Source organism: Chiloscyllium plagiosum, chromosome 5, assembly GCF_004010195.1.
Source record: "Chiloscyllium plagiosum isolate BGI_BamShark_2017 chromosome 5, ASM401019v2, whole genome shotgun sequence".
Lineage (NCBI taxonomy): Eukaryota > Metazoa > Chordata > Chondrichthyes > Orectolobiformes > Hemiscylliidae > Chiloscyllium > Chiloscyllium plagiosum.
In genome coordinates this window covers 34,545,930-34,568,902 of record NC_057714.1, presented here as the reverse complement: position 1 = coordinate 34,568,902, position 22,973 = coordinate 34,545,930, and positions in this window count along the sequence as shown.

Here is a 22,973-nt window from a genome sequence, read left to right as displayed (position 1 = left end):
CAGGCTGGGGCTGTTTTCCCTGGAGCGTCAGAGGCTGAGGGGTGACCTTATCGAGGTTTACAAAATTATGAGGGGCATGGATAGGATAAATAGGCAAAGTCTTTTCCCTGGGGTCGGGGAGTCCAGAACTAGAGGGCATAGGTTTAGGGTGAGAGGGGAAAGATATAAAAAAGACCTAAGGAGCAACCTTTTCACACAGCGAGTGGTACGTGTATGGAATGAGCTGCCAGAGGATGTGGTGGAGGCTGGTACATTTGCAACATTTAAGAGGTATTTGGATGGGTATATGAATAGGAAGGGTTTGGAGGGATATGGGCTGGGTGCTGGCAGGTGGGACTAGATTTTGTTGGGATATCAAGTCAGTATGGACAGGTTGGACCGAAGGGTCTGTTTCCATGCTGTACATCTCTATGACTCTATGACTCTAATTAAACTGTAAACTGAGCTTGGTGACAGGATATGTAATGCATATCCTTGTCTGCATCATCAGCAGTTCCTGAATAAAATATAATCAGTGGGCCTTTGAATGGTGTCAAGTTCAAGTTTCATGAATGTGCCTTTGAAGTTGATCTGATTGATATACAGTATATGTGTTCAGTAGTTTCTTATACTTTGACAAGTTTTTAAAATATACCAGTTCTTTGTTTCATTGTGCTGCTACTGGTTAGCTCCACATCCAAGCAGGTCAAGTCTTGACAACATCTATCATCCATGTTTAAATTTTGCCAAACTTTGGTTGAAAAACTCTAGAAAGCAAAATTCTGAAAGAGGCAGTCCTGAATTTCAGACTCATACTCACTTTAAGGGAAGTTTTCTGGTGAGGCAGTGGAAGGTTGGGTAAATATGTTTTTTAAAGTATAAGAATATCTCATATAATCTGTTTACTGGCTTTAAGCTCCGAATGTTGGTAGAACAATCCGATAAATATTAGCATTCAAAGTTAAATTGACATTTTAATACTAGGTATCTAGGTCAAAGCAGTGCCTCAGATCTAAGATAATATTCTGGTCTCTATTAGAATCAATTCAGACTATTTTCGTGCATTAATCCTAAGATTAGACAGATCAGCTTCCTAAGAACATTGAACAATATTAGTTATTCAGTGAAGTAGATGCGAAGGAAAGTATAGAATTACTGTTCCTTTCATGCCAAAATATTGTTCCTGGTATTATGAAAGGTTATTAGATGTTATTATCTCTGTTCTTCTGTAACTTAACCACCTGCATTCTTCTGGGTTTTTTTGTGAAAGTAAACCTGGAATAGATACTTGTTCACATGCCTAAAGCTGCCACTGAGAATACCATAACTTCATACAAATAGGAAAGAAAAGAAACAACCATTATCTGTGGCGCAAGATTAGCCAGCAATGCAAAACTGCATGGAACAGTGACTCTCTAGTTTCTATTACGACAGCATTGTGAAACCAAACCGCAAATTGCATGAATAAGAGAGCAATTCAAACAAACAAAGTGTCAATACATCCTTACGTCTGAATCTTCAATGCAATACATTAATGTAACTATAGTTAAGAAGAAATGAAATATTCCAAGTCATAACAGGAATGTTCAAGGTCAATTGTTTTATTACAATTTGTTTCTTGTACATCAATTCAAGGCCAGAAAGATTGTTCCAAGCAATTGTTAAAAGATAACAGAGGCAAGTGACCACGGATTATTTTCACTCAATTTGTCTTTCATCTTCTTTTCTCTTTCTTCCATGCTTTTTTTTAATTTTATGATTCATTTATGGAATCATACTGTGCAGAAGAAGAATAATCAACTCATCATGTCCATACCAGCTTTGAAAGAGCTCTGTAATTAGTCCCACCACCCATTTTCTTCTCATAACTCTATAATATTTCCTTTGCAATTATGTATTCAATTAAATCTACCTTATAGACATTTCAGATCATAAACCCACTGTGTTTTTTTGTAGAATCCCTACAGTGTGGAAACAGATTCTTCGGCCTAACAAGTCCACACCAACCCTCCTGAGAGTATCCCACCCAAATCTATTCCCCTGCCCTATTATCTACATTTACCCCTAACTAACATCCCCTAGTACTACGAGCAATTTAGCCATGGCCAATTCACCTAACCTGCACATCTTTGGATTATGGGTGGAAATCGGAGCACCTGGAGGAAACCCACACAGACAGTTGCCCGAGACTGGAATCAATCCCGGGTGCCTGGTGCTGTGAGGCAGCAGTGCTAACCACTGAGCCACTGTGCCATTAAAAAACAATTTTCCTCAGCTTCTGTCTTGTTCTTTTAGCAAATATCTTAAAACTGTGGCCTTGGTTACTGTCTATTCCCAGCTATTATCAAAACCATTTATAATATTGAAACAGCATGACTACTACAATGTAGGACATTTTCAACATCCAACAATTGTAATGGATTGCAGAATGATGTGGGTGAAAATTAATATTTGTCACTTTAAATGATTAACTCTTTTATTCTGCACTGTATAATATGGAAAGTTTTAGGATTAGATTCTGACTTAACAAGGCTCAATAGTTTATAAAACTGCATGCTGGCTCTGCCTTGGCAAAAGAGCAATACACCTTGACTGATGTTGAAAGAGAGAGATCTTCCTGCCTTAAGAGCCCACCCATAACTCAGGTTGGAATTCTGCAGATCTTTCAGGATTAATGTTTCAGGCCCCCAATGCAAAGCTTGATTTGGTCTGCAGAACATGCTCAGTAACAACACCAGACCATTGTGTGTAGGGTCCTGATCCCCATTACAGAGCTCAATTTGGATAAGAGTCCCTGTCTGCATTGTAGAGTGATCTGTAACTAGAATAAAGTGAGGACTGCAGATGCTGGAGTACCAGAGTTGAAAAATGTGGTACTGGAAAAACACTCTCTACCCTGGAGTCTCCATGCCTCTATTCCTGATGAAGAGCTTTTGCCCAAAACGTTGATTTTCCTGGTCCTCGGATGCTGCCTGGCCTGCTGTGTTTATCCAGCACTACATTTTTCAACTCTGATCTGTAAGTGTTCCAAATGTGATTGTGGTAGATATCAGGCAATTATTGAAATGTACATGGCTCATGACTTCAAAGATTCAGCATCTTTTCCTTTTAATTCTTCTGTTGCTTATGCTATCAATTGCACTACAATCCATGTGCTAAGCATTGGGCAAGTCTGAGACAATAGAAAATAAAGCAGTTAAGGTGCTCACTTTTACATGCACTGTCAACATGATCTGCATAGCTCTGATGTAAAGTTTTGATTAGTCTCTTTAGGTTCTTCATGATGGAACGTTCCTATCTCAGAGATAAAGCTAAGAATATCTAACCATATTGGTAGCATTTGTCAGGCTTGACCAACTGGAGAGAGTGCTTTAAGGAACATCTCCGGGACACCCACACCAATCAACCCCACCGCCCCGTGGCCCAACATTTCAACTCCCCCTCCCACTCTGCCAATGACATGCAGACCCTTGGCCTCCTCCACCACCACTTCCTCACCATCCAACGTCTGGAAGAAGAACACTTCATCTTCCGCCTCGGAACACTTCAACCCCAAGGCATGTGGACGTGACCAGTTTCCTCATTTCCACTCCCCCACCTTATCCCAGTTCCAAACTTCCAGCTCAGCACCATCCTCATGACCTGTCCTACCTGCCAAGCTTCCTTCCCACCTATCTGCTCCAACCTCCTCTTGCAGTGAGGGTCAGGCTTGGTGCGGTGTGTGGACAGCAGTGGGGATCAGGTTTGGTGCAGAGAGTGGACGGCGGTGGTGGTCAGGCTGGGGGTGGTTGTGGATTGTGGTGAGGTTCAGGCTGGGGGCGGTGTTCTTTGCTACCTTCCCCCACCCTCCTCTCTGACCTATCACCTTCATCCCCACCCCATTCACTTATTGTACTCTTTGCTACCTTCTCCCCACCCCCACCCTCCTCCCATTTATCTCTTTACCCTGGAGTCTCCCTGCCTCCATTCCTGATGAAGGGCTTTTGTCCAAAACATCAATTTTCCTGCTCCTCGGATGCTGCCTGACCTGCTGTGCTTTTCCAGCACCACTCTAATCTAGACTCTGATTTCCAGCATCTGCAGTCCTCACTTTTGCCCAACTGGAATAGCCCAACTATCTCAGACCTTCAATTACATATAACGTTTCCCATCATTGAGAACATGGGTCCCACCTACATCAACACTGGCTACAAAGGTAGGTGATCCGAGGTGGCTCAGTGATTAGTATTGCTGCCTCACAATGCCAGGCACCTTGGTTTGATTCCAGCCTTAGGTGACTGTCTGTGTGGAGTTTGCATGTTCTCCCCATGTCTACTTCCTCCAGGTGTTCTGGTTTCCTCCCACAGTCTGAAGCTGGGCAGGTGAATTAGTCAGGGGGAAAATCAGAGGAATGGGTCTGGGTGGGTTACTTTTTGGAGGGTCGGTGTGGACTTGCTGAGCTAAAGGCCTGTTTCCACACTGTAGGAATTCTAATTCTAATTTTAAAAATCAGATATTCTGTCACAAATGACTCCTCGATGTCTCTCCATCAAACCTCAAGTCAGATGTTGATGGAACACAATCCCTTACCTGGATGGATGGGACTACAACATCATTCAAAATGTTTGTATCACTCAAGTGAGCAATTTGTTCTATTGCTCCTCCCACCAACTACCTATACCGACTCTCTTACAAACTAGCACGGGTGCAACCTTACAAAGAATGATACTCACAGTCAGATTTCCATGTGCTCCATTTTACTTACCCTGCCTTGGAGCTCTGCGTTTTGAATCTGAACTTCTGATTCAGAGTCTATCTGGTCCGGAACCCTTTCAGCACTGTACCAAATGGCATTGTTGACCCAAGTTTTCAGGGATTTAACTGTCCAAAACCTAGATGAGAAGCTACAGGGGTAAGTGTGTAAGATGGATTAAGGCAGTAAAGTGACAGTGGGCTGAGCAGGGAGGATGCAGGAAGGTGGGTGAGGTGATAATGTGAAGATGTTTGATGGGTTGGGATAGCAAGTGGGATAATGAAGAGGCATTTTGGCAGATTAGGGAGGGCATTTGGTACAGCTAGGTGAGTGAAGGACTAAAGTGGCAGATGTGTGAGGGGGTAGGAAGGTGAATCCAGTCAGGTCTGGGAGAAGTAGGGTCAGGTGTATCGGTGTGCTGTGTCTGTTCATGGAGTTTCAGGGCAGGGCAGATTGAGGGTCTGTTGGAAAGTTGTATCGCTAGTGGGTGGGAATGAGAGGGTCAGGCAGTGGGTGAGTGAAGGGAGGCAGGGTAACAGGGAGGTGGATCAGATGGTAAGGTGCCAAATAGATAAGGATGGAGGATGAAGGAGGGTAAATGGTTAGGTCAGATTTTAAACTGTGTAATATTTGCCAGTCAGTCAGGTGTGAAAATAATTAATTTTCAAAATAGAGTCTGTTACTTCAGTAAGAACTAATGGCAAACTAGAAACACCATATCTGTAAGTATCCAGTTCGTTTGCTTGCATGTATTTTGCTTTTTTTAATGAGAAAGTTTTGATTAAAACATTAAAAATATAACATTGGAAGGTTAACATTTGATGTTCATGCCAATATAGTTTGCTGAAATGAAAAACTAACAACTTACGGGTCATGATCTAATCTTCAACCAAGACATTTTCTTTGCTGACTTCTTCAAATCAACGACTTTACTCACCAGGAATCCAGAAGAAAACTGGTCTCGGTTCTAGCTATTGGTTTTTGGTTTTGAGACAAGTTCACTCATCTCGGTGGGTGTTTCAAGCTTGTACATTACACACACAACCCATTCCAAAAGACGCACTTTGAGATCGCTTGTTGATTCCTGAGGAATTAATGTAGGCCTTTTAAGATAAAGGTTAAAAGATACTGTGGGTTAGAGCACTGAAAAACTATGTATTTTATTCTTTAACAGATTAGATTCCTTACAGTATGGAAACAGACCCTTCAGGCCAAACCAACCCTCCAAAGAGTAACCCACCCAAACCCATTCCCCTAACACTATGGGCAATTTAGCATGGCCAATTCACCAGACCTGCACACCTTCAGACTGTGGGAAGAAACCCACGCAGACACGGGGAGAATGTACAAACTCCACACAGACAGTTGCCTGAGGTGGGAATTCAACCAGGTCCCTGGCACTATGAGGCAGTAGTGCTAACCCACTGAGCCAACATGTCACCCTATAGATTAGATGCATTTTCTTTTGAGACTATGAATTATTTACAGTTTGAAATCAGATAGCAAGGTGAGCAACATTTTGATTTAGAAGCTCTCAAGGTCACTGCTGATATGATTGTAACTTCAAACCCTGCTTATCTCTGCATATCGAAAATCTATCTATCTCTGCCTTAAAAATATTCAAGGACTCTCCTTGCACTACCTTTTGAGTTCCAAAAGTTCAAAAGAAACTCTCTCTAAACAGAATTTCAAAGATCATAATCCCATAAGACAGAGAGAAAAAAAAAATCCTATTCTCGGCATGGTGGCAGAATGCTTAGCACTACTGTCTCACAGCACCAGAGATCTGGGTTTAACTCCAGCTTTGGTGACAGTCTGTGTGGAGTTTGCACATTCTTCCCGTGTCTGCATGAGTTCCCTCCGGATACTCCAGTTTCCTCCCACAGTCCAAAGATGTGCAGGTCAGGTGGATTGGCTGTGGTAAATGCGGGGTTACAGGGATTGGGTCTGGGTGGGACACCTTCAGAAGGTCAATACAGACCCGATGGGCTGAATGGCCTCCTTCTGTACTGTAGGGGTACTATGATCTCTTTTTAATTGGATGAACCAGCTTTTCAAACAGTGACCCCTAGTTCAACATTCTCCAGTAAGAGAAAATATAGTTTCCACATCTACACTATCAAGACCCTATAGGAATTCATTTGTTTCAATCAACTCATATGTTTTGCCTAACTCTTCTAAACTCTAGTAGTATAAGCCTAGTATGTTCAACTTTACAGATGCGAAAACCCACTCATTCCAGGTATTATTCTAGTAAACTTTGTATTTTGCTTGTGGCTCATCTCACAGGCTCCACCTTCAGCTGTCAAGAGCCTAAAACCTAGAACTTCAAATCCTTCTCCACTCCTCAACCTACTTGCCTTTCTCCCTTGCCATGCTTGTTGTAAAATTTGGCCTGTCAATTTTAAAATTCCTCACCTTTAATTTTAATACCTGACACACTTGCAAATTATTTCTTTTAAGAAAAGAAAGAGACGTGGATCTAAGATAACTATAGTGATTGCTTGGTCACAGGTTGAGACAAGTCCAGGAAACCAATGTTGAATATAATAAACCCTCCGAACCAAAAGTGCCATTTTATCAAATGATATTAAGTTGAATTTTCCCAAAATGTGGCTAACTCTCAACTTCAGATAATTGTATGGAGGATTTCTCTCTGTGAGCTTCATTTCTCAGGCTGTTTTAAGGTGCTCAGCTTATTGAGCATACCATCACCAGCAGAGCAAGTTTTTTTTAAAATTCATTTATGGGATGAGGGCACCGCTGGCTAGGCCAGTATTTATTACCCATCCCTAATTGTCCACAAGGCAGGTAAGAATCAACCATGTTACCGTGAGTCTGGAGTTACATGTAGGTCCTTGCCATTGTCAAGATGCTCTGGGTTTTCTGCCTCTGGCACCTTGTTTAAAGTCAAGCTGAAATCAAACAAAAAACTGTGGATGCTGGAGAACTGAAATAAAAAAATACAGAAAGAGATGGAGAATGTAGCAAGTCTGGCAATGTCTGTGGGAAGAAAGCAAAGTTAGTTCTAATGAACAGACACCAGATTCAAAACGGTAACTTTGCTTTCTGCTCACACATACTGCTAGATCTGTTGGGTTTCTCCAGCAATTTCTGTTTTTGTTACAGGGAACAGCTTAACAATCCTTTGCACTTTGCAAGGATAAATGCCACCATCTTTTATCTACCATCTCACACTAACTGTAAACTCACTACTGCACATGGTCTACCACAGCCCCCATTGCATATAGAATCTTCCCTCAATTGCTCTCATCCACCCAATGCTCCCAGTCAGTTGACATTTCCTACCCTTTCTGCTGCCTATTCTCTCGCTCAGGACACCTCGCCAACTTTCCTGTACCTAGATCAACACTCATAGCTCGACTATCCATTATCAGCTCACTCATTCCTGCCAGTGGGCAATCAACCAGATGACGAACCACATGTGGGACCTGCAAGACACTCTCCTCTCAGGACAATCCGGAGGTACTGGCCTTTCCACCTGCATCTTGCCTGTGAATGAACCTGCAGCTGGCCAGGCCTCCCTCAGCATGTCTGATTCCTCTTCACACAAATGCACCCATAGCCGTCCACCCAAAACTCCAAGGCTCACAGGTCCCTCCAGCCCAGCTATGGAGCCAAACCTGTGTCTAGACAGAATGAGAGGGAAAGGAAAGAAATAGAAAACACTGTGAGGACACACTGTTGGTACAGGCAACAATTCATTGTAAATAGATGATCATATTTATAAATATATGTTCATGTTACATCATCACCTTTGTGATCAATGGTCATTTTTGGTGCAGCTACTGGAGCTAGAGAGGGTAGCTATCCTAAGTGCCACACCATGTTATAATCCTATCTGAAGAATAGCTATTCTTTCTCTAATGTCCATACTAACATATAAGTTTAGCATAATTGAATGAGGAAGCATCAAGTCTTGCGAAAGCATGCATCAGTCGATGACATTATCTTTTATTAAACAACAGGGAAAAACAAAGAACGAACTAATTGATGAGCTGCATTAGCAGCTGGGAATAGACAGTGGCTTCTTGCCTTTCTTGAATCAATACATTTGTCGATAATGGATGATTACTCTACCAACTCATTTCTATTGAACGTTGTTTCCAAAGATGTCCTGGATGGGTTGTTGTGACTGCAGTTCTATGTTGTAGGTTGGCAAAAGTAAATGTTTCTTCTAACCAGTGCCCCATTCTCCCACTCAGAATAAGCTGCGATTCTCACAGACCCTCATTGTCCATCAAATACACTTGTTGTGTCCTCCAGTTGTCCAGAGAATTGAGCAATGGCTGGTGCTTGTAATATATTTCAACAAACTGTCAGGCCAGAGCAAGCATGGGAAGTCATCTTGAGAAGACTTTGTATGACTCCTCAGTGATGTCAGTACAAGAAGGAGTTGCTTTGCATATCCACGCAGTCTCATGACATGGTGCTCTCATAGCTACCTGTGTTCAATCCATGGCAACCTATGTCTGGAATGCTCTGACAGCAGACACAGATCTGTCACATATCCTGAGACGTTATCATTTAGGAGTGTCACTGCATCTCCTTCATCTCGAGGATGTTCCAAAGAAGATAAAAGAACATTAGCCACCGATTCACACAATGAGAGAACTTTTTGTGGGAAATTGCATTTGCAGGCTGCTCAACATGTGTTTAAGATTAATGTTGGTTTTAGGTTTTCAAGCACATGTCCATTATTAATCTCTGTAGCTGTTAGTGCAGCAGCACTATAGAGACAACAGCAGCTACTGTGTCTGGATCCAATGGGTAAGGTGCCAATTATCCCACATGGACAATATCAGAAAGAAAGCAGCTTCACAGTAATGTGATCAGTCAGCAATCACGGCACACACAAATAACACATTTAACCATCATTCTCCATTAACTGGGACAGGGAGGTCTCCAACAGGAAGGTTAATGGGATGCCTCCACATAGACAGAGTGTATACTGCACAAGACATGTAGGATGCCTACAGTAGCAGAGTGTAAATGTAATAGGAACAATGGTGCATGAAAATAGCCAATTGCTTATAAATGAGGCACAATTAGGGGTAATAATGAGATGTGATGTTAATACATGCAAATCAGACCATAAGTCCATAAGACATATGGAAGTAAGGCCATTTGGCCCATCGAGTCCACTCCACCATTTAATCATGGCTGATGGGCATTTCAACGCCACTCCCCCGCACTCTCCCCGTATCCCTTAATTCTTTGTGAGATTAAGCATTTATCAATCTCTGACTTGAAGACATTTAACGTCCCAGCCTCCGCTGTGCTCCATAGCAATGAATTCCACAGGCCCACCACTCTCTGGCTGAAGATATGTCTCCTCATTTCCATTCTAAGTTGACCCCCTCTAATTCTAAGGCTGTGCCCATGGGTCCTAGTATCCTCGTCTGACGGAAACAATTTCCCAGCGTCAACCCTTTCTAAGTCATGTATTATCTTGTAAGTTTTTAGTAGATCTTCCCTCAACATTCTAAATTCAAATGAATATGACCCCAGGATCCTCAGCCTATCATCATATATTAGACCTACCATTCCAGGGATCAGTGTGAATCTCCACTGGACATGTTCCAGTGCCAGTATGCCCTTCCTGAGGTGTGGGGCCCAAAACTGGACACGGTATTCCAAATGGGGCCTAACCAGAGCTTTATATAGTCTCAATACCATATCACTGCTTTTACATTCCAACCCTCTTGAGATAAATGACAGCATTACATTTGCTTTCTTAACCATGGACTCAACCTATAAGTCAACCTTTAGAGAATCCAATACTAGCACTCTGAGGTCCCTTTGTACTTTGGCTTTATGCATGTTCTCACCGTTTATAAAATAGTCCAAAGTGCAAGACCTCGCATTTGCTCACATTGAATTTAATCAGCCATTTCTTGGACCACTCTCCTAAAATGTCTAAATTTTTCTGCAGCCTCCCCACCTCCTCAGTACTACCTGCCTGTCCACCTAACTCCGTATCGTCAGCAAACTTTGCCAGAATGCCCCCAGTCCCTTCATCCAGATCATTAATATATAAAGTGAACAGCTGCAGCCCCAACACTGAACCCTGCAGGACACCACTTGTCACCAGGTGCCATTCCAAAAAAAAGAAAAAAACCTTTTATCCCATTGGTAATAACCAAGTTTCAATACTTAGCTCAAAGTAGATCCTGAAGAATACACAATATCAGCCTGATAGTCAGCTGTAGGAAAAATGATCCCGTCTTCAACTGACATTTGTATGCACTGGCCTGCAGAAGGTGTCACTGAACAGCAATCAGGAGCCAGTAGGCCAGGTGATGTTCCATTCTATAAGAGCAGGTCCTGAAATCAACTGCAGCTCTCCAGTTTCTGCCCTGTTACTATAGCACACATTGAAAGTGGCATTCTCCTGATGACTGCCTTCATCACCTAAATATCATGGAATGCAGTCATCCAAATGTGCATTTAATTAGACTAATGTCTAATGAAAAGTGAATCATTACCAACCCTTGCTCCAGGATCACGTGCACAGATAGATCTAGCTGCTGCAAATGAAGCAGTTCCACCAACGATCAGAAGATAAGGAGCATGTGATGGGATGTCAGGCCTAGCACTGACTGACACAACCGTTGATGCTGTCAGAAGGAAGGAACATCTTTATTAACCAAATTCCATCTGCACAAGATTCAGCATTCGCCATGATCTTATCAAAACCTCAAACAAAATAAGCAAATTTACCATCAATCAACAGGTAAAATTTGCATCTCCAGGAATGTCTTCAGGTGACAACATATTCAAAAGTACAAAGCGGCTACTCATTGCCACGAATGTTATTTCTAATGGATTTGGCAACAGGTCAGCATACACCTTAGGTAATATTAGAGTAACTAACAAATAGAACAGATAAAAATTGTATCAAGTAGAAATCGTGAAAGTAGCAAACAATCTACTTTGCTCAAAAAAGCATGTATTTCATCAATCGTATACAATTACTATCTTGAAAGTGCTTCTTGGAAACATCATCTTCATGTTTATAAGCCTAAACAATTGGAAAGGTGACAATATCTTTTTGCAAAAGGACCTAAACTGGACTTTTTAAAACTGAAACATTTACATAGGACCCTCACTGATTACATGTGAGATTTACAACTGTTGAAACTTTATGTGGAAATTAGAATATTTTTTTTCCTCAAGAAAGCACAGAAGAAATTTGAGGTTGTGCCAATTATTTATAAAGGTTTGCATGACCTCCTTGCTTTTATATTCAATATTCTGATTATAAAACCAAGTAACATCCTTTTAACAATTATCAGAATTAATGGGTAATATAGTTAGAATATTAGTATTCCCAGGAGAGGCAGAAAACATAAAAAAAATTTTGATTCCATGCTGACTGAATCTGTTTATAGACTTCTTCCAAAGCCATTTATGCAATAAAAAGGCTGTTGGAGAAAACTTGAGTTGGATCAGTAATTTTGTTTTCTGCTGACCACTGATCAAAAATAAAATTTGTTGTTACCAAATTCTGTGGATGACTCAGCTTGTTTTGCGAGTTTAGTCATGAGATAGTTTTGCATGTGAGTGCCAAGATTAAGTGCAGTTTTTTGTTGAAGCAAGAAGGAGGTTGGACACCTCACCAGGAGCACAGAAACAGATTGCTTGTTTGAAAATTGTTTATTTATTTTTACAAAATGCTTTGATGTTATAACTCATAGTAAAAGAAAATTTAAGCAAAGTCACCTGTTTAAATTGCGTCTTTTGTAACCTCAGCATGCCTCAAGGCAATTTACATCCAATGAGGTGCTTTTGTCCATCATCACTGCAGGCACGATCTCTGTATGGAGGCCAAGAGTGCCGGACATGAGATCAGCAAGTGTGTAGCACAATGCCAGAAAGTTATCACTGACATCAAGATATCACAATCGTAGGCCTCTAAGTCTTACACCTTTAACTTTAAACATTGATCAGAATCAACTGTGTTTGTGCAGAGTCAAATGGCTTAATTTCAAGTGGAAAATGGTAAACTGATTCACAATATATTCTTGGTTCATCATTGTCTTTTAGATGCCTATAATTTGGAACACTACTTCATGTTCTTGCTATCCTTCAGTGATTCTCCTAAGGTTCACTTCAACAGGTTAATGATGACACAAGGCTACTAGTGGTGAAGGTTCCAATAACAGTGAGCCAAGTTTATAAAATGCCTGGAAATGCTGACTTGGAAAAGTTGACTCAAACCCACCTTGAAGATCTATTGAACAAGGGATAAATTCTAAACAGTATCAGTATATGTTGTGGTTCTGTTCGCCGAGCTGGGAATTTGTGTTGCAGACATTTTGTCCCCTGTCTAGGTGACATCCTCAGTGCTTGGGAGCCTCCTGTGAAGCGCTTCTGTGATCTTTCATCCGGCATTTATGGTGATTTGTCTCTGCCGCTTCCGGTTATCAGTTCCAGCTGTCCGCTGCAGTGGTCAGTATATTGGGTCCAGGTCGATGTGCTTGTTGATTGAATCTGTGGATGAGTGCCATCCCTCTAGGAATTCCCTGGCTGTTCTCTGTTTGGCTTGTCCTATAATAGTAGTGTTGCCCCAGTCGAACTCATGTTGCTTGTCATCTGAATATGTGGCTACTAAGGATAGCTGGTCATGTCATTTCGTGGCTAGTTGGTGTTCATGGATGCGGATCGTTAGCTGTCTTCCTGTTTGTCCTATGTAGTGTTTTGTGCAGTCCTTGCATGGGATTTTGTACACTACATTGGGTTTTGCACATGCTGGGTATCGGGTCCTTTGTTCTGGTGAGTTGTTGTCTGAGAGTGGCTGTTGGTTTGTGTGCTGTTATGAGTCCTAGTGGTAGTAGTAGTCTGGCTGTCAGTTTGGTGTTCTCTGCACCACCACGTCGAGAATTGACGGTCATCCTGGACAAAGCAGAGTACATCCAAAAAGCGCAACAACTACTTGCAGATACCAACACCTCCCAAAAGAGGGAGCTTGACCCCACCCCACAGCTCACCAATAGGATAAACAACACACTCACAGGAATCTGATTCACTAGAGAGGAAGAAAAGGACAACCAACTCCCATTCCTAGACGTGATGGTATAGAGAACACCAACCGGAGAATTCACCACTAAGGTACACAGGAAAGCCACACACACAGACCAAGTCCTGAACTACGAAAGCAACCACCCTAACACACACAAACGAAGTTGCATCAAGACACTGTTCAAAAGGGCAACAACACACTGCAGTACACCAGAACTGCAAAAAGAGGAAGAAGATACCCTATACAATGTATTCGCCAAAACCCCCCGCAATTTCATCAACAGATGTCTAATGGAAAGACAATGGAACGAGGACATGCCACAACCCAAAGGACTAGCCACGTTACCATACATCAAGAACATTTCTGAACCGACAGCCAGACTACTGCGGATTCGCAGGAAGAGAGCTTCTTCAAGGAAGGCATCCTTGTAAGAGGATTCGCCAGACTACTGCGGCCACTAGGACTCATAACAGCAAACAAACCAACAGCCACTCTCAGACAACAACTCACCAGGACAAAGGACCCGATACCCAGCATGAGCAAAACCAATGTAGTGTACAAAATCCCATGCAAGGACTGCACAAAACACTGCATAGGACAAACAGGAAGACAGCTAACGATCCGCATCCATGAACACCAACTAGCCACGAAACGACATGACCAGCTATCCTTAGTAGCCACACACTCAGATGACAAGCAACATGAGTTCGACTGGGACAACACTACTATTATAGGACAAGCCAAACAGAGAACAGCCAGGGAATTCCTAGAGGCATGGCACTCATCCACAGATTCAATCAACAAGCACATCAACCTGGACCCAATATACCGACCACTGCAGCGGACAGCTGGAACTGACAACTGGAAGCAGCAGAGACAAATCACCATAAATGCCGGAGGAAAGATCACAGAAACGCTTCACAGGAGGCTCCCAAGCACTGAGGATGTCACCTAGACAGGGGACAAAATGTCTGCAACACAAATTCCCAGCTCGGCGAGCAGAACCACAACAACGAGCACCCGAGCTACAAATCTTCTTCCAAACTTTGAAGTATTAGTATATACTCTGATAGTCTTTCCAACCATTGACTCTATCCATACTTCCTGCTGCTTGGGGAAAGCAACCAACATAATCCCACCCCGGTTGTATTCTCTTTCCACCCTCTTCTGTCAGGCACAAGATATAAAAGTGTGTATACACATCCATATCGTTTCAAGAACAATTTCTTCCCTGCTGTTCTTCGACTTCTGAATGGACCTCTCAGATTTTAAATTTAGTGTTGATCACGCTCTCTGTGCCCCTTCTCTGCAGCAGTAATGTTGTATCCTTCACTCTGTTTTATTACCCTAATGCACATTGTATGGTATGATCTGCCTGTATTGCACACAAAACAAATCTTTTTTACTGTATCTAGGTACATGTGACAATAATCAATCAAATCAAACGATTCTATCTGTAGGTGGTACACCTCCATGAAGTTAACATACTCATTGTCACAACAAAGTTAGGCCCAATCAGAGAAGCAGAAGAGTCAACTCTTATTTTAAGAAGACTGTCTGACTGATTTCTTGTTGCTGTCTGTCATTTGTATTCCTAAAAAGAAGTCCCACATTTTTCCTGCAAATTGCACCTTTACAATCCAAAGTGACATTGCAAAACCTTTCATTACACAGTTAAAAGTATTTTTGGTCAACGTTTGAGCTGAAACCAAACCTGTCCAACAATTTCTGGTTTTGGTGTGATTGCTGCATTTCACTAAATTGAACTCATAATATCTAAATTTAAACTTTTCATTGGCTGGTAATCAATTGTGAAGAAATAAAACAGATTTAGAAGAGTTGGCAGAGGTTTGGTCAGAGACCTTTTTTTTCTTTAAAGAGAATAATAGGAGGAGAGTGAGATAAAGGTATGTACAAGGATAATCCCAGAGATAGGAACTTTTATTGGCTGAAAACATGTCAACCAAAAATTAAAAGAAAGTAAAGAAAGAGGAATACATAGAATCCGGAAAATGGAGATGATGAGTGGAGAGAAGAGTGGTCATTCTAAACTTGAAGAATATTTTAACTTGCAGAGAAAGCTGAAAATAAAGAAAATAATTAGATAAAAGAAGACAGGCATTTTGTTGAACCTGCCACTGATATGATGAAATCAATAATTGTGTTTATTTTTGTATTTATGCTTATAGGGGAAAGTGAGGACTGCAGATGCTGGAGATCAGAGCTGAAAATGTGTTGCTGGAAAAGCGTAGCAGGTCAGGCCGCATCTAAGGAGCAGGAGAATTGACATTTCGGGCATGAGCCCTTCTTCAGGAAGGGCTCATGCCCAAAACGTCGATTTTCCTGCTCCTTGGATGCTGCCTGACCTGCTGCGCTTTTCCAGCAACACATTTTCAGCTATTTATGCTTATACCCAAGAGAATTAGTTAAGTCCAAAGATGTGCAGTTTAGGTGGATTGGCCGTACTAAATTGCCCCATAGTGTCCAGGGATATGAAGGCTAGGCCGATTAACCATGGGAAATGCAGGGTTACTGTATAGGATCAGGGCTAGGTCTCGGTGGGATGCTCTTCAGAGGGTCAATATGGACTCGATGGGACAAATGGCCTCTTTCTGCACTGTAGGGATTGTATAATCCTATGATTCTAAGAACACATGGGCAGAATTGTATGGTAACATTCCAGCACATTTACAGGTAGGCTGGAGAGAGGGGTCATGGGATGTTTTGAGAACAGTAATCAACCAGTTCACACTTGTGAAACTCATAGTTCCAAATCTGTATGTGATATCATGATTGGCCAATAATTGCTAAATAATCCTGAATATACAAAGAATTAAGTTGAAAACGAATTTAGATTTGTCAGTTGGGGTCGCAATGCAATGTATGTGTGTGTACTGAAAGCTAAACATGTTAATGTTAATACACAGGACCCTATTCTTTACAGACAGAAAGAACACACAATGCTCCTTTTTCAACTCAACAAAATAAGTGACAGATATTTCCCTGGTTCATTTCTTCAGGTAATATCTTGACTACAGTCAATCTACCTGATTTAAAATTTAAACAATGCTGACTGCCAGTCATCAGCAATTAGTGCATTCTCCATGGCAACACCTCTCCTAATCAGAGTTCACTTGCCAACCAACCAGTACTTTCAAAATACAGTATAATTCATGTTTTCCCTTTAAGTTTTCTTGTTGCAAGTTCTGCTTATGAGCACAATATGAAACATTTCTCCAGATGTCTTTTATCACCAATGCTCATATTCTGTCTATCAACTGAATATTTAAGCCAACTTTATTTTCTTTTAAACAAAATATTTCCTTCCCCAACACTTTCCAGATCAAGTAAACACACATGTGAATATACAAATACTCTCACTGACAGAGGGGATTCAGCATTTTCCCTTCAGAAGGCCTGAGGCCAGCTGCCTCTTTGACTTGTCGCTATTTGCAAGAGAACCAGCAACATATACTTAATACTGTTAACATTTTGCTTGGTTCATTTTGTTTTAAAGCAGTTATTGAATTTCAAATGACTCAAGGATAAAATACATTAACAAGAAATTAGACATGTGTTATTGTTCTCCAAGACATGTGTCCTTGCTAATTATTACAAGAATGATCAATATGGTACTCCCCCATTACCTGTGTGAGTGAATAGAACAATAGCATTAGGCTGCACCTGGAAGCTGTTTACTTACAGTTCCTCCCTTCCTGAGGGAGGGGATGTCAAAAGGGTATTATTACTCTGTATAGTATACAGAACATTGTTTCAAAGCAATCCAACATAGCAGGAAACACATTTATCCAGCTTTAATAACTTTGCATTTCAACAATACCACATTATTGCAAAACAAGATCATTTTTAACACAGGGATATATTTAACGTATGCATTAATAAAAGGGATGTGGTGGGGGTCTATGGGGGTGGAAAGTGAACTGTGTTGATTATGCTTTGTGTATGAAGGAGGGAACATCATGAATTAAGTGGTCTGTTAATTTTCCACACTGTTATGTTGTTTTCCACTGGTGCTATTCCATGATTGCATGTATGACAAATTCTGAGCTTGAGACACAACATGGATTTCTCACCTTAACTTCAGAACATTAGGTTAAAGGTGGAGCAAAAGGAATCTGTCAATCTTTAAACAGGACGATTTGGCTTTCAACAGGTTGAAATAATGAAATTTTTAAGACACTTTCTGTTGTTTATTATTTTTATTAATATCACTTAGAAGTTAACAGTTTTATTTCCAAAAACAGACAATGGAATTCAACATAAACTCACCAGTTAGCAAAGTAAAAAAGAACAAACCACAGTGTGGCAACTCCCTGGTTGGGATAGTGATTGGAGGGTGTAAAGATTAATATATACAGAGATAATCAAGTATTCCATGGGACAAGTATGCATGTATCAGGGAGCTGATGCTATTTCACAAGATACTAAATTGCCTGACTAATGGACTATGAGGAGTGAAAAAATGAGGAATTAAAGATAATTGTTCGAGAGCTTTATTTCAAGTGGAAGAGTGGGACTTAGTGACAGAGTGACCTTCAATAATAAGGAGCAGAAGATTAAAGCCATCTGGGTGATGTGGGCTACAGTCGGAATTGTGGCAAAATCAAACGAGAAGTTCGACGAGGCTGATTTTGACCTCAGTAGGATCTTGTGCCAACGTTTATGCTTTTCACTAGCAGGGTTGAGTTTCTGTCCAGACAGCAGTAAATTGCCAAAGGAGAATTGTAGATTGTTAAATGCACTTTTGATAGCTGAAGTCACCTCATTAATGTTCAGATTCAAAAAGCAAAATGTCAAGAAAATTCAACCTGGAAACCAAGGTGGGTACCTGGTGGTTGAGCTCACTATTTGTTTCAAGGGACGTCCATGATGTATTCAATCAAACTGCAGCTCAGGACATGATCCCTCATCCACAGACTTCTGCCAACCCCTTGTGAATACGTATCTCTCCAATGCAATTGCAGGGCTGTCTGGAAGCACATACTCATATTGCAGAGTGGACAGGCAACCAGTGTTGGAAAGGTGCAGAAAGGACACTTTCTGCGCAGAGAATGAACTTCCAGCCCAGAGAATGTACCAGGTTGCATCTCAAGGTAGCTCCCATACCCTGTTAGCATCTATTTTCTTAGTGCTTATTCACAGCATGCTTGCAGCATCCATGCAGTGTAATGTCTTGCCATGCCGATCAGTGGCCACACAACCAGACAGCCTACCTTGCTGGTCGACAGTCCACTCAAGGGGGCATATACATCTTGTTGTACAGCATATTGCTATGACAATCTGATAACTGCTTCACGTGCTAGCAAGTTTATGAGACAAGCACACTGCTTGTACAGCACCAAGCAGCCATGTCTCAATGTTTTGGAGGAGTAAGTGTCATTGGTCAGTCAGGGTGTCCCTGCAAAGTGAGTCAAGGGCAGCCTCTGCTATCAGTCTCGGGGAATTGGCCACAGTCAGGTATCTGGTTGGGGTAGTTTTGGTCAAGGGCTCCATGTCATTGTGATCCAAGGAGTGGGTCCTGTGGCAACATAGTGGGCAGTCTGCAGTCAGGGAAGCATACACCCATCTGTTGGGGGTGTGGGCACTTCTTATCCAAAGGGGTCCGGTTATGGATGGTGGGTTCTCCCTTTGGAATTTTTAAGACTAGTTTTGTCCATCTGAAATTTTCAGAATTTGTTTTCCCTGTAACATTGGATGGAAATTTCAATCACATTGTATTTGCTGCTACTCAGGACTGCCTTTATTCTGACATCATTAATTACTCCTGTCACAATACAAAATACCAAATCGAATATAACCCGCTCTTAGGTTTGCGCCAGTGATACTCTAATAAACTATCGTGATTGATGAAAGCATTGATGAATCTTTCAACCAGGCTACATTTGCCCATCTGACTTTTCGGAGCTTATATGTAATTCAAAATCACCAGTGATTCTTATCATTCCTTTATCATAAGCACACAATATTCCTTATTTTACAATTCTTCCTGCATTGTGTTTTTTGTTACAAGGTCTTAACTGTTCCAGTCGTGATTTTGTTTTCCTACTATTCCTCTTCTACTTCCAAACCAATTGTGCAACATCATATTTTTTCCTTTTTGTGTAATAGGATCTGGGTGTCACAGGTCAGGCTAGCCCGAATTGCCCTCCACTTCTGCAATCCTTTCTTAGTTTGGGGACATTCAGTGCTGTTACAAAGGGAAATCCTGAAACTGGATTATCTGTACCTATTGTAACAATGCCATCCTTGATTAACGTTAACAAGATAGACTACTTCAGACTTCTCTGCATTAAATTTTATCTGCCTTTGGCCTGTCCATTCCAACAACTGGCATACATCCTCTTCAAGAACTGCTGGAAATCTGAAACAAAAAACAGAAATTGCTGGAGAAACTCAGCAGGTCTAGCAGCACCAGTGGAGGGAAAGAGTGGGCTGTTGGAAAAGCCCAGCAGGTCAGGCAGCATCTGAGGAGTAGGAGATACCCAGCATGAGCAAAACCAACTTAGTATACAAAATCCCATGCAAGGACTGCACAAAACACTACATAGGACAAACAGGAAGACAGCTAACGATCCGCATCCATGAACACCAACTAGCCACGAAATGACACGACCAGCTATCCGTAGTAGCCACACACGCAAATGACAAGCAACATGAGTTCGACTGGGACAACACTACTATTATAGGACAAGCCAAACAGAGAACAGCCAGGGAATTCCTAGAGGTATGGCACTCATCCACAGATTCTATCAACAAACACATCGACCTGGACCCAATATACCGGCCACTGCAGCGGACAGCTGGAACTGACAACCGGAAGCGGCAGAGACAAACCATTATAAATGTCGGAGGAAACATCACAGGAGCGCTTCACAGGAGGCTCCCAAGCACTGAGGATGTCACCTAGACAGGGGACAAAACGTCTGCAACGCAAATTCCCAGCTTGGCGAACAGAACCACAACAGAATTGACATTTCAGGCAAAGATCTTCATCAGGGATGAGACTTGTGAGCCAAGAGGGTGGAGAGATAAATGAGGAGAGGTGGGGCTGGGGGGAAGGTAGCAGAGAGGGTGATAGGTAGACGGAGGTGGGGGTAATGGTGAGATCGGTCAGATAGGAGGGTGAAGTGGACAGGTAGGACAGGTCATAAGGGCGAGGCCGAGTTTAGATTAGATTAGATTAGATTACTTACAGTGTGGAAACAGACCCTTCAGCCCAACAAGTCCACACCGACCCTCCGAAGAGCAATCCACCCAGACCAATTCCCCTACATTTACCCTTTCATCTAACACTACGGGCAATTTAGCATGGCCAATTCACCTAACCTGCACATCTTTGGACTGTGGGAGGAAACCGGAGCACCCAGAGGAAACCCATGCAGACACTGGGAGAATGTGCAAACTCCACACAGACAGTTGCCCGAGGCGGGAATTGAACCCGAATCTCTGGCGCTGTGAGGCAGCAGTGCTAACCACTTAGAAGGTTGGAACTGGGATAAGGTGTGGGGAGGGAAAATGAGGAAACTGGTGAAATCCATATTGAGGTTGTGTGGTTGGAATGTCCCAAGGCGAAAGATGAGGTACTCTTCCTCCAGGCGTTGGGTGGTGAGGATGTGGCAATGGCGAAGTCCCTATACACCTCTATCCGCCATGACAAGGGCCTTCAAGTCCTCTGTTTCCTCCTCTCTTGGTGTCCTCACCAGAACCCTTCACTGACACTCTTATTTGTTGGCTGAACTGGTCCTCACCCTCAACAATTTCTCCTTTGAATCCTTCCACTTCCTCCAGATGAAAGGAGTAGCCATGGGCACTCGCACAGGCCCCAGCTCTGCCTGTCTCTTTGTCGGTTACGTGGAACAGTCCATCTTCTGCAGTTACACCGGCACCATTCCCCACCTTTACCTCCGCTACTTTGATTACTGTATCGGCGCTACCACGTACTCCCACGAGGAGGTTGAATAGTTCATCAACTTCACCAACGCATTCCACCCCGACCTTAAATTGACCTGGACCATCTCTGACACCTCCCTCCCTTTCTTGGACCTCTCCATCTCCATCAACGGTGACCAACTCAACATGGGCACCTTCTACAAACCCACCAATTCCCACAGCTACTTGGACTACACCCCCGCTCACCCTGCCTCCTGTAAAAATGCTATCCCATGTTCCCAATTCCTCTGCCTCCACTGCATCTGCTCCCAGGAGGACCAATTCCATCACAGAACACACCAGACGGCCTCTTTCTTCAAAGAACACAATTTCCTCTTCCATGTAGTCAATGATGTCCTCCAATGCATTTCATTCACGTCCCGCACCTCTGCTCTTAAACCCCACCCCTCCAACTGCAACAAGGCCAGAACCTCACCCCTCCCAGTCCTCAACTTCCACCCCACCAACCTCTGTGCATCATCCTCTGCCATTTCTGCCACCTACAAACAGACCCCACCAACAGTGATATATTTGCCTCCCCACCCCTATTTGTTTTCTGTAAAGACCATTCCCTCCTCCGCTACCCTCTTGTCAAGTCTACGCGCCCCACGAACCTACCCTCTCCTCCTGTCACCTTCCCCTGCCACTGCAGGAATTGCAAAACCTGCGCCTACACCTTCCCCCCTCACCTCCATCCAAGGCCCCAAAGGTACCTTCCACATCCATCAGAATTTCACCTGCACTTCCACACATGTCATTTACTGTGTCCGTTGCTTCCAATGTGGTCTCTTCTACTTTGGGGAGACAGGGCGCCTACTTGCAAAGCACTTCAGAGAACAGCTCCAGGACACTCATACCAATCAACCCCACCCCCCGCCCCATGGCCAAAGACTTCAACTCCCCCTCTGCTGAGGACATGCAAGTCTTGGGCCTCCTCCATCGCCACACCCTCACCACCCAACACCTGAAGGAAGAATGTCTCATCTTCTGCCTTGGGACCTTCAACCCCATGGCACCAATGTGGATTTCACCAGTTTCCTCATTTCCCCTCTCCCCACCTTATCCCAGTTCCAACCTTCCAACCCAGCACCGCCCTCATGACCTGTACTACATATCCATCTTCCTACCCACTCAACCGCTTCACCCACCTCACCAACCTATCACCATTACCCCATACCTCTATCCACCTGTTCCACTCTCAGCTACCTTCCCCCAGCCCCCCCCCCCCCCCCCCCCTTCCCCCACCCCCCCCCCTCCCCCCCCCCC